We start from the raw sequence: 14931 nt of genomic DNA on the forward strand, positions 1-14931 counted from the left end.
TTTCATCCTACCGCACAGAGCTCTAACATCCCTCCAATTTCATCCTACCGCACAGAGCTCTAACATCCCTCCAATTTCATCCTATCGCACAGAGCTCTAACATCCCTCCAATTTCATCCTACCGCACAGAGCTCTAACATCCCTCCAATTTCATCCTACCGCACAGAGCTCTAACATCCCTCCAATTTCATCCTATCGCACAGAGCTCTAACATCCCTCCAATTTCATCCTACCGCACAGAGCGCTAACATCCCTCCAATTTCATCCTACCGCACAGAGCTCTAACATCCCTCCCTCCAGACAGACAGACAGACAGACAGACAGACAGACAGACCGAATCTCTCCCTACGGCTATAGGACAGCAGGAGACAGTGTGGAACAGACAGACAGACAGACAGACAGACAGACAGACAGACAGACAGACAGACAGACAGACAGACAGACAGACAGACAGACAGACAGACAGACAGACAGACAGACAGACAGACAGACAGACAGATCCAATCTCTCCCTACAGCTACAGGACTACCAGGAATCACACTACGGCTGGACAATGGCCGGGTCGCCAGACCACACATAATGTGATTATTCTGCAGCTCTGGCTCCAACACACACACACACACACACACACACACACACACACACACACACACACACACACACACACACACACACACACACACACACACACACACACACAGTTCTCTCCCTCCATCCCATGCCCCTCTTTTCTCATGCTGCCCCCCTTCTCCCCCCTCTCTCTAAGCAACAGCCTCACTCACATGGACTAACACACACACACACACACACACACACACACACACACACACACACACACACACACACACACACACACACACACACACACACACACACACACACACACACACACACACACACACACACACCAGAGCGAGGGAAAGGGGATATCTAGTCAGTTGTACAACTGAATGCCTTCAACTGAAATGTGTCTTCAGCATCTAACCCAACCCCTCTGAATCAGAGAGGGGCGGGGGGCTGTATTTAACCCTCTGAATCAGAGAGAGGGGGGCTGTATTTAACCCTCTGAATCAGAGAGGGGGGGGGGCTGTATTTAACCCTCTGAATCAGAGAGGGGTGGGGGGGGGGGCTGTATTTAACCCTCTGAATCAGAGAGGGGGGCTGTATTTAACTGTCATTTAACCCTCTGAATCAGAGAGGGGGCTGTATTTAACCCTCTGAATCAGAGAGGGGGGGCTGTATTTAACCCTCTGAATCAGAGAGGGGTGGGGGGGGCTGTATTTAACCCTCTGAATCAGAGAGGGGGGGTTGTATTTAACCCTCTGAATCAGAGAGGGGGGGGGTCTGTATTTAACCCTCTGAATCAGAGAGGGGGGCTGTATTTAACCCTCTGAATCAGAGAGGGGCAGGGGGGGGGGCTGTCAGAGAGGGGGGCTGTATTTAACCCTCTGAATCAGAGAGGGGGTGGGGGGGGTATTTAACCCTCTGAATCAGAGAGGGGCAGGGGGGGGGTTGTATTTAACCCTCTGAATCAGAGAGGGGCAGGGGGGCTGTATTTAACCCTCTGAATCAGAGAGGGGCGGGGGGGGGCTGCCTTAATCGACCTCCACGTCTTCTGTGGGAAAACAGTGGGTTAACTGCCTTGCTGAACGACAGATTTTACCTTGTCAGCTCGGGAATTAGATCCAACAGCCTTTCAGTTACTAGTCCAACGCTCTAACCAGTAGGCAGAGAGAGGGTGATCACACACACACCAGAGAGAGGGTGATCACACACACATCAGAGAGAGGGTGATCACACACACACCAGAGAGAGGGTGATCACACACACATCAGAGAGAGGGTGATCACACACACATCAGAGAGAGTGATCACACACACATCAGAGAGAGGGTGATCACACACACATCAGAGTGATCACACACACATCAGAGTGATCACACACACATCAGGTGATCACACACATCAGAGTGATCACATCAGAGTGATCACACACATCAGAGTGATCACACACACATCAGAGATCAGTGATCACACACACATCAGAGTGATCAGAGAGTGATCCTCCTCACTAACCAGTCCTCTGTTTGTAATAAAATATTCTATCCTTAACTGTCCTCACACATTCAGAACCATCAGTATAGCATTCATTCTACACCATTAACTACACTACCCCCTGTTAAACCCTGTGTGTGTGTGTGTGTGTGTGTGTGTGTGTGTGTGTGTGTGTGTGTGTGTGTGTGTGTGTGTGTGTGTGTGTGTGTGTGTGTGTGTGTGTGTGTGTGTGTGTGTGTGTGTGTGTGTGTGTGTGTGTGTGTGTCCACCCATTAAAAGAGTTCTGTGATTTAATCAGAGTTCTATGATGGACCTCATATTGTTATACCACAGAGATACAGGGAGGGAGGGAGGGAGTCAGGGAGGGAGGGAGGGGGAGGGAGGGAGGAGGGAGGGATGGAGGGGGAGGGAGGGAGGGAGGGGAGTCAGGGAGGGGGAGGGAGAAAAGAGAAATCACTCTCTCTGACAGAGAGAGAGAGAGAGAGAGAGGAGAGAGAGGGTGAGAGAGGAGGAGAGGGAGGGAGGAGGGAGGGAGAGAGAGGGAGGAGAGGAGCCAGGAGAGAGGGAGGGGGAGAGAGAGAAAAGAGAGAGAGAGAGAGAGAGAGAGAGAGAGAGAGAGAGAGAGAGAGAGAAATCACTCTCTCTAACACACAGAGAGAGAGAGAGAGAGAGAGAGAGAGAGAGAGAGAGAGAGAGAGAGAGAGGGAGAGAGAGAGGGAGGGAGAGAGGGAGGGAGAGAGAGAGAGGGAGAGAGAGGGAGGGAGGGAGGGAGGGAGAGAGGGAGAGGGGAGCCAGGGAGGGAGGGAGGGAGGGAGGAGAGGGAGGGAGTCAGGGAGGAGGGAGGGAGGGAGGGAGGGAGGGGGAGGGAGGGAGGGAGGGAGGGTGTCATGGAGAGGGAGAGGGAGAGGAGGGAGGGAGAGAGGGAGGGAGGGAGGGAGGGAGGGAGGGAGGGAGGGAGGGAGGGAGGGAGGGAGGGAGGGAGGGAGGGAGGGAGGGAGGGAGGGAGGGAGGAATGTGTATGCTAGACAATGGAAGGAAGGGTGAGGGAGAATCAAACAAATTCTCTCCCTCCCTCTTTCTCTCTTTAAGCTCTCTCCCTCACTCTGTTTATTCTCACTGTTCTAATGCCTCCTTCTACCAGAGGATTTAATGACTTTCTCCATCCGCTTAGAGAGGGAGAGAGAGGAGAGAGAGATACATGGAGAGAGAGATACATGGAGAGAGAGGGCTAGAGAGCGAGCGTGAGAGCAAGCGTGAGAGCTAGAGAGAGAGAAGGATATAGGTAAAAGCGTGTTCTCTCACTCCGTGAGGTCAGTGCTGCCTCAGAAACAGAGGAGTGTGTATGTAAGTGTACGTAGTGTGTGTGTAGTGTGTATGTAGTGTGTGTGTACATGTTTACACTGAGTGTATAACATTTACATTTACATTTAAGTCATTTAGCAGATAAAACACTAGGAACATGACAGACTGACCAGGTGAATCCAGGTGAAAGCTATGATCCCTTATTGATGTCACTTGTTAAATCCACTTCAATCCGTGTAGATGAAGGAGAGGAGACAACCTCTTAAGTATCGGCCCCTTTTCTTTAAATGTTAGCCTAAAATGACCCAAATCTAACTGCCTGTGGCTCAGGACCTGAAGCAAGATATGCATATTCTTGGTACGATTTGACAGGAAACACTTTGAAGTTTATGGAAATGTGAAAGGGATGTAGTAGAATATAACACAATAGATCTGGTAAAAATGAATACAAAGAAGAAGAAATGCAAGAGAAAGGCCATAATGTATTATTCCAGCCCAGCTGCCATTTATATTTTGGCCACTAGATGGCATCAGTGTATATGCAAAGTTTTAGACTGAGCCAATGAACCATTACAATCATGTTCAAAATTGGGCACTCTCCTCCAACAATAGCATGGTATTCTTTCACTGTAATAGCTACTGTAAACTGGACAGTGCAGTTAGATTAACAAGAAATTAAGCTTTCTGCCAATATTAGATATGTCTGTCCTGGGAAATGTTCTTGATAATTATAACCTCATGCTAATCGCATTAGCCTACGTTAGCGCAACCGTCCCGAGGAAGGGACACCGATCCCAAAGAAATTTTAAAGAAGGATTCTTTAGGAAACATAAAATAAATCACAATATCAAACAATTAGTCTGATCAAAATTGGATTAGAGGCCAACATTGGAATAACAGTCAGTCCATGTAAATACATAAAACAGCTTACATGTCACAGTGGAGATGTAATGATCTTCGTCTGTTGTTTGTAGAGAGTCAGACCGAAATGCAGCGTGTAGGTTACTCATGACTTTTAATGAAGAAAATGATGTACATGAAATAACTGAAAATACAAAAACAACAAACGAGTGAAACTAATTACAGCCTATCTGGTGACTAACACAAAGACAGGTACAATCACCCACGAAATACAACGCGCACTCAAGCTACCTAAATAAGGTTCCCAATCCGAGACAGCTAGAATCAGCTGACTCCAATTAGGAATCGCCTCAGGCAGCCAAGCCTAACTAGACACACCCCTACTAATACACACTCCCAATTAATACAAACCCCAATACGAAATACAACATATAAACCCATGTCACACCCTGGCCTACCCAAACATATAACAAAAACACAAGATACAATGACCAAGGCGTGACAGAACCCCCCCCTAAGGTGCGGACTCCGGGACGCACCTCAAGAGCATAGGGAGGGTCCGGGTGGGCGTCTGTCCATGGTGGCGGTTCTGGCTCGGGACGTGGACCCCACTCCATAAATGTCCTAGTTCCTCCCCTTCGCGTCCTAGGATAATCCACCTTCTCCGCCGACCATGGCCTAATGGTCCTCACCCTGATCCCCACATAACTGAGGGGCAGCTCGGGAGGGGCAGCTCGGGACCGAGGGGCAGCTCGGGACCGAGGGGCAGCTCGGGACCGAGGGGCAGCTCGGGACAGAGGGGCAGCTCGGGACAGAGGGGCAGCTCGGGACAGTACTGAGGGGAAGCCCGGTACTGAGAGGGAGCCCAGTACAGAGAGGAAGCCTAGTACTGAAAGGAAGCTCAGTACTGAAAGGAAGCTCAGTACTGAGAGGAAGCTCAGGCAGGTAGTAGGCTCCGGTAAATCCTGGCAGGCTGGTGGACCTGGATGATTCAGGTTGTCTGGCCGATCTAGAAGATCTTGGCAGACTGGCACTTCTGGCGGATCCTGGCAGACTGGCACTTCTGGCGGATCCTGGCAGACTGGTGACGCTGGGCCGACTGGCGGCGCTGGGCAGACAGGAGACTCCGGCAGCGCAGGAGAGGAGAAAGGCTCTGGCTGAGCTGAACAGGCTGGAGACTCCGATAGCACAGGAGGGGAGAAAAGCACTGGCTGTGCTGAACAGGCGATGCGCACTGGACGCGCTGGGCCGACTGGGAGCACTGGTGGCGCTGGACAGACAGGAGACTCCGGCAGCGCAAGAGAGGAGAAAGGCTCTCATCACTGACCGCTGGCTACGTCCCTTCCGCTCTCTTCCGTCTTCAAGAGAGCGAGAGTTGCACCCCTTCTGAAAAAACCTACACTCGATCCCTCCGATGTCAACAATTACAGACCAGTATCCCTTCTTTCTTTTCTCTCCAAAACTCTTGAACGTGCCGTCCTTGGCCAGCTCTCCCGCTATCTCTCTCTGAATGACCTTCTTGATCCAAATCAGTCAGGTTTCAAGACTAGTCATTCAACTGAGACTGCTCTCCTCTGTATCACGGAGGCGCTCCGCACTGCTAAAGCTAACTCTCTCTCCTGTGCTCTCATCCTTCTAGATCTATCGGCTGCCTTCGATACTGTGAACCATCAGATCCTCCTCTCCACCCTCTCCGAGTTGGGCATCTCCGGCGCGGCCCACGCTTGGATTGCGTCCTACCTGACAGGTCGCTTCTACCAGGTGGCGTGGCGAGAATCTGTCTCCTCACCACGCGCTCTCACCACTGGTGTCCCCCAGGGCTCTGTTCTAGGCCCTCTCCTATTCTCGCTATACACCAAGTCACTTGGCTCTGTCATAACCTCACATGGTCTCTCCTATCATTGCTATGCAGACGACACACAACTAATCTTCTCCTTTCCCCCTTCTGATGACCAGGTGGCGAATCGCATCTCTGCATGTCTGGCAGACATATCAGTGTGGATGACGGATCACCACCTCAAGCTGAACCTCGGCAAGACAGAGCTGCTCTTCCTCCCGGGGAAGGACTGCCCATTCCATGATCTCGCCATCACGGTTGACAACTCCATTGTGTCCTCCTCCCAGAGCGCTAAGAACCTTGGTGTGATCCTGGACAACACCCTGTCGTTCTCAACCAACATCAAGGCGGTGGCCCGTTCCTGTAGGTTCATGCTCTACAACATCCGCAGAGTACGACCCTGCCTCACACAGGAAGCGGCGCAGGTCCTAATCCAGGCACTTGTCATCTCCCGTCTGGATTACTGCAACTCGCTGTTGGCTGGGCTCCCTGCCTGTGCCATTAAACCCCTTCAACTCATCCAGAATGCCGCAGCCCGTCTGGTGTTCAACCTTCCCAAGTTCTCTCACGTCACCCCGCTCCTCCGTTCTCTCCACTGGCTTCCAGTTGAAGCTCGCATCCGCTACAAGACCATGGTGCTTGCCTACGGAGCTGTGAGGGGAACGGCACCTCAGTACCTCCAGGCTCTGATCAGGCCCTACACCCAAACAAGGGCACTGCGTTCATCCACCTCTGGCCTGCTCGCCTCCCTACCACTGAGGAAGTACAGCTCCCGCTCAGCCCAGTCAAAACTGTTCGCTGCTCTGGCCCCCCAATGGTGGAACAAACTCCCTCACGACGCCAGGACAGCGGAGTCAATCACCACCTTCCGGAGACACCTGAAACCCCACCTCTTTAAGGAATACCTAGGATAGGATAAGTATCCCCCCCCCTTTAAGATTTAGATGCACTATTGTAAAGTGACTGTTCCACTGGATGCCATAAGGTGAATGCACCAATTTGTAAGTCGCTCTGGATAAGAGCGTCTGCTAAATGACTTAAATGTAAAATGTAAATGGCTCTGGCTGCGCTAAACAGGCGGGAGACTCCGATAGCGCAGGAGAAGAGAACAGCTCTGGTTGCGCTAAACAAGCGGGAGACTCCGGCAGCGCAGGAGGGGAGAAAAGCACTGGCTGCGCTGAACAGGCGAGACGCACTGGAGGCCTGGTGCGTGGTGCTGGAACTGGTGTTACTGGCGCGAGGACACGCACAGGAAGCCTGGTGCGGGGAGCTGCTACCGGAGGACTGGTGTGTAGAGGTGGCTCTGGATAGACCGGACCGTGCAGGCGCACTGGAGCTCTTGAGCACCGAGCCTGCCCAAGCTTACCTGGCTCGATGCCCACTCTAGCCCGGCCAATAGGAAGGGCTGGTATGTGTCGCAGCTGGCTCTGCACCCGCACTGGAAACACCGTGCGCTCCATAGCATAACACGGTGCCTGCCCGGTCTCTCTAGCCCAACGGTGAGCACAGGGAGAATGCGCAGGTTTCCTACCTGGCATAACTATTCTCCCTTTTAGCCCCCCCCCCCAATATTTTTTTGGGGGTGACTTTCCGGTTTCCAACCGTGTCGCCGTGCTGCCTCCTCATACATGCGCCTCCCCGCTTTAGCTGCCTCTATTTCCTCCTTGGGACGGCGATATTCTCCCGGCTGCTCCCAGGGTCCTTGACCGTCTAATTCCTCCTCCCATGTCCAAATCTCCAAATGATGCAGTCTCTCCCATTGCAACTGCTCTTCACGATCAACAGGGAGAGTAGGCTCAGGTCTATTCTCTGACTCAGCCACTCTCTCTCTGCGCTTTCCCCCTTTACCTTCGGTTTTCGCTCTGTATAGCAATGCTTTCCTTCTCGATTCCATACGTGTATAGCCCTCTTCGCATTGCTGTAGGGAATCCCAGGCGGGCTCCTGCACTCGCTCTGGGTCGGCCGCCCACCTGTCGATTTCTTCCCACGTCGTATAATCCCTGCTTCTGCCGTCCATATCGTCCTCCTTTAGCTCCTGCCAGTTCACACGCTGCTCGGTCTGTGAATGGTGGTGGGTGATTCTGTAATGTAGTTCGTCTGTTGTTTGTAGAGAGTCAGACCGAAATGCAGCGTGTAGGTTACTCATGACTTTTAATGAAGAAAATGATGTACATGAAATAACTGAAAATACAAAAACAACAAACGAGTGAAACTAATTACAGCCTATCTGGTGACTAACACAAAGACAGGTACAATCACCCACGAAATACAACGCGCACTCAAGCTACCTAAATACGGTTCCCAATCCGAGACAACTAGAATAAGCTGACTCCAATTAGGAATCGCCTCAGGCAGCCAAGCCTAACTAGACACACCCCTACTAATACACACTCCCAATTAATACAAACCCCAATACGAAATACAACATATAAACCCATGTCACACCCTGGCCTACCCAAACATATAACAAAAACACAAGATACAATGACCAAGGCGTGACAGGAGATGAAATGCCTACAGCCTCATGTCACAGTGGAGATGAAATGCCTACAGCCTCATGTCACAGTGGAGATGAAATGCCTACAGCCTCATGTCACAGTGGAGATGAAATGCCTACAGCCTCATGTCACAGTGGAGATGAAATGCCTACAGCCTCATGTCACAGTGGAGATGAAATGCCTACAGCCTACAGCCTCATGTCACAGTGGAGATGAAATGCCTACAGCCTCATGTCACAGTGGAGATGAAATGCCTACAGCCTCATGTCACAGTGGAGATGAAATGCCTACAGCCTCATGTCACAGTGGAGATGAAATGCCTACAGCCTCATGTCACAGTGGAGATGAAATGCCTACAGCCTACAGCGTACAGGAGAGCCTCTAGTCTAGGAGACCCTCCAGGAGACCCTCTAGTCTAGGAGACCCTCCAGGAAAGCCTCTAGTCTAGGAGAGCCTCCAGGAGACCCTCTAGTCTAGGAGTCCCTCTAGTCTAGGAGTCCCTCCAGGAGACCCTCTAGTCTAGGAGTCCCTCCAGGAGACCCTCTAGTCTAGGAGTCCCTCTAGTCTAGGAGACCCTCTAGTCTAGGAGTCCCTCTAGTCTAGGAGTCCCTCTAGTCTAGGAGTCCCTCTAGTCTAGGAGTCCCTCTAGTCTAGGAGAGCCTCTAGTCTAGGAGTCCCTCTAGTCTAGGAGATCCTCTAGTCTAGGAGTCCCTCTAGTCTAGGAGAGCCTCTAGTCTAGGAGTCCTCTAGTCTAGGAGTCCCTCTAGTCTAGGAGTCCCTCTAGTCTAGGAGAGCCTCTAGTCTAGGAGAGCCTCTAGTCTAGGAGAGCCTCTAGTCTAGGAGTCCCTCTAGTCTAGGAGAGCCTCTAGTCTAGGAGTCCCTCTAGTCTAGGAGATCCTCTAGTCTAGGAGTCCCTCTAGTCTAGGAGATACTCTAGTCTAGGAGTCCCTCTAGTCTAGGAGATCCTCTAGTCTAGGAGTCCCTCTAGTCTAGGAGAGCCTCTAGTCTAGGAGACACTCCAGGAAAGCCTTTAGTCCAGGAGACCCTCCAGGAGAGCCTCTAGTCCAGGAGGCCCTCTAGTCCAGGAGACTCTCCAGGAGAGGCTCTAGTCTAGGAGACCCTCCAGGAAAGCCTCTAGTCCAGGAGACCCTCCAGGAGACCCTCCAGAAGAGCCTCTAGTCCAGGAGGCCCCTAGTCCAGGAGACCCTCCAGGAGAGCCTCTAGTCCAGGAGACCCTCCAGGAAAGCCTTAAAGGGGCAGTGTTGTATGTTGAGACATGTTTCAATATGCAAAAAAAGCCAATAGGCAGAGTGTAGCCGACATTTTTGTCTGATTCTCTATGGTAAAAATATATACTCATGCTTTTTATTTTGTAAAGTGGTTTCTTGCATCATACAATCATGTAAACATTGTGTTACAAGTGACTGTACAAATGACTTAAGCATTTGAAAAAGTAAAAAATGAGTTCGCCCATGGACAGTTACAGTCATAGTCCTATAGAGACTTACAGAGTCAATCTATCCTGTCTTCCAATGACAGTGATTCCATGTGATTGGTCACATCGGCCCAGAAAGCCCTGGCAAACAACTCCCATGACAACCAACTAATAATAACAAATAACAGAAGAACGACACAGAGAGAGAGAAAGAGAGACAGCCAGCCAGAGAGAGAAAGAGAGACAGCCAGAGAGAGAGAGAGAGAGCCAGAGAGAGAGAGACAGCCAGAGAGAGTGAGAGACAGCCAGAGAGAGAGAGAGACAGCCAGAGAGAGATAGAGAGAGAGACAGCCAGAGAGAGAAAGAGAGACAGCCAGAGAGAGAGACAGCCAGAGAGAGAGAGATAGCCAGAGAGAGAAAGAGAGACAGCCAGAGAGATAGAGACTGCCAGAGAGTGAAAGAGAGACAGCCAGAGAGAGAGAGACAGCCAGAGAGAGAGAGAAAGAGGGAAAGAGAGAGACAGACAGAGAGAGAGAAAGACAGCTAGAGCGAGAGAGACAGAGAGAGAGAGACAGAGAGAGAAAGACAGACGGAGAGAGGGGGAGAGAGAGAGACAGAGAAAGAGAGACACAGAGAGAGAGAGACACAGAGAGAGAGAGAGACAGAGAGAGAGAGAGAGAGAGAGAGAGAGAGAGACAGAGAGAGAGACAGAGAGAGAGAGACAGAGAGAGAGACAGAGAGAGAGAGAGAGAGAGAGACAGAGAGAGAGAGACAGAGAGAGACAGAGAGAGAGACAGAGAGAGACAGAGAGAGACAGAGAGACAGAGAGAGAGAGAGACAGAGAGAGACAGAGAGAGACAGAGAGAGACAGAGAGAGACAGAGAGACAGAGAGAGAGAGAGAGAGAGAGAGAGAGAGAGAGAGAGAGAGAGAGAGAGAGAGAGAGAGAGAGAGAGAGAGAGAAACGTATCCCCAACACTTCACACAGGAGCAACAGATCAATAGACACCCTCCCAGACCTGCAGGACCCCCCCCCTGGACCTACACATAGAGGACCCACGCCAAGAGGAATTACATCCAGACCACCGCACACCCAGACACATCCACACCCCCACCCCAACCAATCAACACCCCCCCACGTCAACCATGCCCACACCCCATTTAGGCCCCCTCAGATCAGACCTATGCCGCTCCTGCCCACCCCATGCACCCCACCCCCCCGTAAAGAGGGCCTCAACATTGAAGTCACACATACGCCCAGGTAGTGAGCGGGCAAACAGGCCCAACCCCCACTCTCACACTCGCCCAAGCCAATGGCATGTACCAGATGCTCAGCAGGCTCTGCTCACACTTACTGGCCTGAGGCCAAACCACGACCAACAACATTGGACACTCTATGGAACAAAAAGCATTCACTATATCATCCTGGAATATCCAAGGCCTGAGGTCATCTGCCTTTGGCCTGAAGAGCAGAAACCCGGACTTCACCAAAGAAATCGGTAATACAGACATTGTCATCCTGCAAGAAACCTGGTATAGAGGAGACAGACCCACTGGTTGCCCTCTAGGTTACAGAGAGCTGGTAGTCCCATCCACCAAACTACCAGGTGTGAAACAGGGAAGGGACTCAGGGGGTATGCTAATTTGGTATAGAGCAGACCTAACTCACTCCATTAAATTAATCAAAACAGGAACATTCTACATTTGGCTAGAAATTCAAAAGGAAATTATCCTAACAGAGAAAAATGTCCTCCTGTGTGCTACCTATATCCCCCACTAGAATCCCCATATTTTAATGAAGACAGCTTCTCCATCCTGGAGGGCGAAATCAATCATTTCCAGGCCCAGGGACATGTACTAGTCTGTGGCGACCTAAATGCCAGAACTGGACAAGAGCCCGACACCCTCAGCACACAGGGGGACAAACATCTGCCTGGAGGTGACAGCATCCCCTCCCACATATGCCCCCTAGGCACAACTATGACAACATAACCAACAAAAACGGGTTACAACTCCTGCAGCTCTGTCGCACGCTGGGTATGTACATAGTCAACGGTAGGCTTAGAGGGGACTCCTATGGTAGGTACACCTATAGCTCATCTCTTGGCAGTAGTACTGTAGACTACTTTATCACTGACCTCAACCCAGAGTCTCTCAGAGCGTTCACAGTCAGCCCACTGACACCCCTATCAGACCACAGCAAAATCACAGTCTACTTAAACAGAGCAATACTCAATCATGAGGCATCAAAGCCAAAGGAACTGAGTAACATTAAGAAATGCTATAGATGGAAGGAATGCAGTTTGGAAACCTACCAAAAACAATTAGCAACAACAAATTCAATCCCTTTTAGACAATTTCCTGGGTAAAACGTTCCACTGTAATAGTGAAGGTTAAACTTGGAAGAAAATTTAACAGTATAATTGACAAATGGTTTGATCTCAAGAAAACCGAAGAAAATTAACATGCCAAAAATCTCAGTATAATTGACCTTCAGCTTCCCTAAATCTAAGAAAGAAATTGAGAAACCTGTCCAACCAAAAACATAGAGACCCGGAAAACCTGAGTCTTCGCCTTCACTATGGTGAATCACTAAAACAATACAGAAATACACTACGGAAAAGAAGGAACAGCACGTCAGAAATCAGCCCAATGCAATTGAAGAATCTATAGACTCTAACCACTTCTGGGAAAATTGGAAAACACTAAACAAACAACAACACAAAGAATTATCTATCCAAAATGGAGATGTACGGAGATGTATGGGTAGACCTCTTCTCCAATCTTTTTGGTTCTATAACAAAGAATAAAGAGCAAAAACATATACATGATCAAATACAGATCTTAGAATCAACTATTAAAGACTACCAGAACCCACTGGATTCTCCAATTACATTGAATGAGTTACAGGACAAAATAAAAACCCTCCAACCCAAAAAGGCCTGTGGTGTCGATGGTATCCTCAATGAAATGATCAAATATACAGACAACAAATTCCAATTGGCTATATTAAAACTCTTTAACATCATACTTAGCTCTGATCTTCCCCAATATTTGGAACCAAGGACTGATCACCCCAATCCACAAAAGTGGAGACAAATTTGACCCCAATAACTACCATGGAATATGTGTCAACAGTAACCTTGGGAAAATCCCCTGCATTATCATTAACAGCAGACTCGTACATTTCCTCAATGAAAACAATGTACTGAGCAAATGTCAAATTGGCTTTTTACCAAATTACCGAAACAGACCATGTATACCCTGCACACCTAATTGACAACCAAACAAACCAAAACAAAACTCTTCTCAATTTCAAAAAAGCCTTCACTCAATCTGGCATGAGGGTCTGCTATACAAACTGATGGAAAGTGGTGTTGGGGTAAAACATATGACATTATAAAATCCATGTACACAAACAACAAGTGTGCGGTTAAAATTGGCAAAAAACAGACACATTTCTTCACACAGGGACGTGGGGTTAGACAGGGATGCAGCTTAAGCCCCACCCTCTTCAACATATATATCAACGAATTGGCGCGGGCACTAGAAATGTCTGCAGCACCCGGCCTCCCCCTGCTAGAATCCGAAGTCAAATGTCTGCTGTTTGCTGATGATCTGGTGCTTCTGTCACCAACCAAGGAGGGCCTACAGCAGCACCTAGATATTCTGCACAGATTCTGCCAGATCTGGGCCCTAACAGTAAATCTCAGGAAAACCAAAATAATGGTGTTCCAAAAAAGGTCCAGTCACCAGGACCAGAAATACAAATTCCATCTAGACACTGTTGCCCTAGAGCACACAAAAAACTATACATACCTTGGCCTAAACATCAGCGCCACAGGTAACTTCCACAAAGCTGTGAACGATCTGAGAGACAAGGCAAGAAGGGCATTCTATGCCATCAAAAGAAACATAAATTTCAACATACCAATTAGGATTTGGCTAAAAATACTTGAATCAGTCATAGAGCCCATTGCCCTTTATGGTTGTGAGGTCTGGGGTCCGCTCACCAACCAAGACTTCACAAAATGGGACAAACACCAAATTGAGACTCTGCACGCAGAATTCTGCAAAAATATCCTCCGTGTACAACGTAAAACACCAAATAATGCATGCAGAGCAGAATTAGGCCGATACCCACTAATTATCAAAATCCAGAAAAGAGACGTTAAATTCTACAACCACCTAAAAGGAAGCGATTCACAAACCTTCCATAACAAAGCCATCACCTACAGAGAGATGAACCTGGAGAAGAGTCCCCTAAGCAAGCTGGTCCTGGGGCTCTGTTCACAAACACAAACACACCCTACAGAGCCCCAGGACAACAGCACAATTAGACCCAACCAAATCATGAGAAAACAAAAATATAATTACTTAACACATTGGAAAGAATTAACAAAAAAACAGAGCAAACTAGAATGCTATTTGGCCCTACACAGAGAGTACACAGCGGCAGAATACCTGACCACTGTGACTAACCCAAAATTAAGGAAAGCTTTGACTATGTACAGACTCAGTGAGCATAGCCTTGCTATTGAGAAAGGCCGCCGTAGGCAGACATTGCTCTCAAGAGAAGACAGGCTATGTGCTCATTGCCCACAAAATGAGGTGGAAACTGAGCTGCACTTCCTAACCTCCTGCCCAATGTATGACCATATTAGATAGACATATTTCCCCCAGATTACGCAGATCTACAAAGAATTCGAAAACAAATCCAATTTTGAAAAACTCCCATATCTACTGGGTGAAATTCCACAGTGTGCCATCACAGCAGCAAGATTCGTGACCTGTTGCCACGAGAAAAGGGCAACCAGTGAAGAACAAACACCATTGTAAATACAACCCATATTTATGCTTATTTATTTTATCTTGTGTCCTTTAACCATTTGTACATTGTGTGTATATATAATATGACATTTGTAATGTCTTTACTGTTTTGAAA

This window comes from Oncorhynchus gorbuscha, unplaced genomic scaffold (genome assembly GCF_021184085.1).
Source record: "Oncorhynchus gorbuscha isolate QuinsamMale2020 ecotype Even-year unplaced genomic scaffold, OgorEven_v1.0 Un_scaffold_3839, whole genome shotgun sequence".
Classification (NCBI taxonomy): domain Eukaryota; kingdom Metazoa; phylum Chordata; class Actinopteri; order Salmoniformes; family Salmonidae; genus Oncorhynchus; species Oncorhynchus gorbuscha.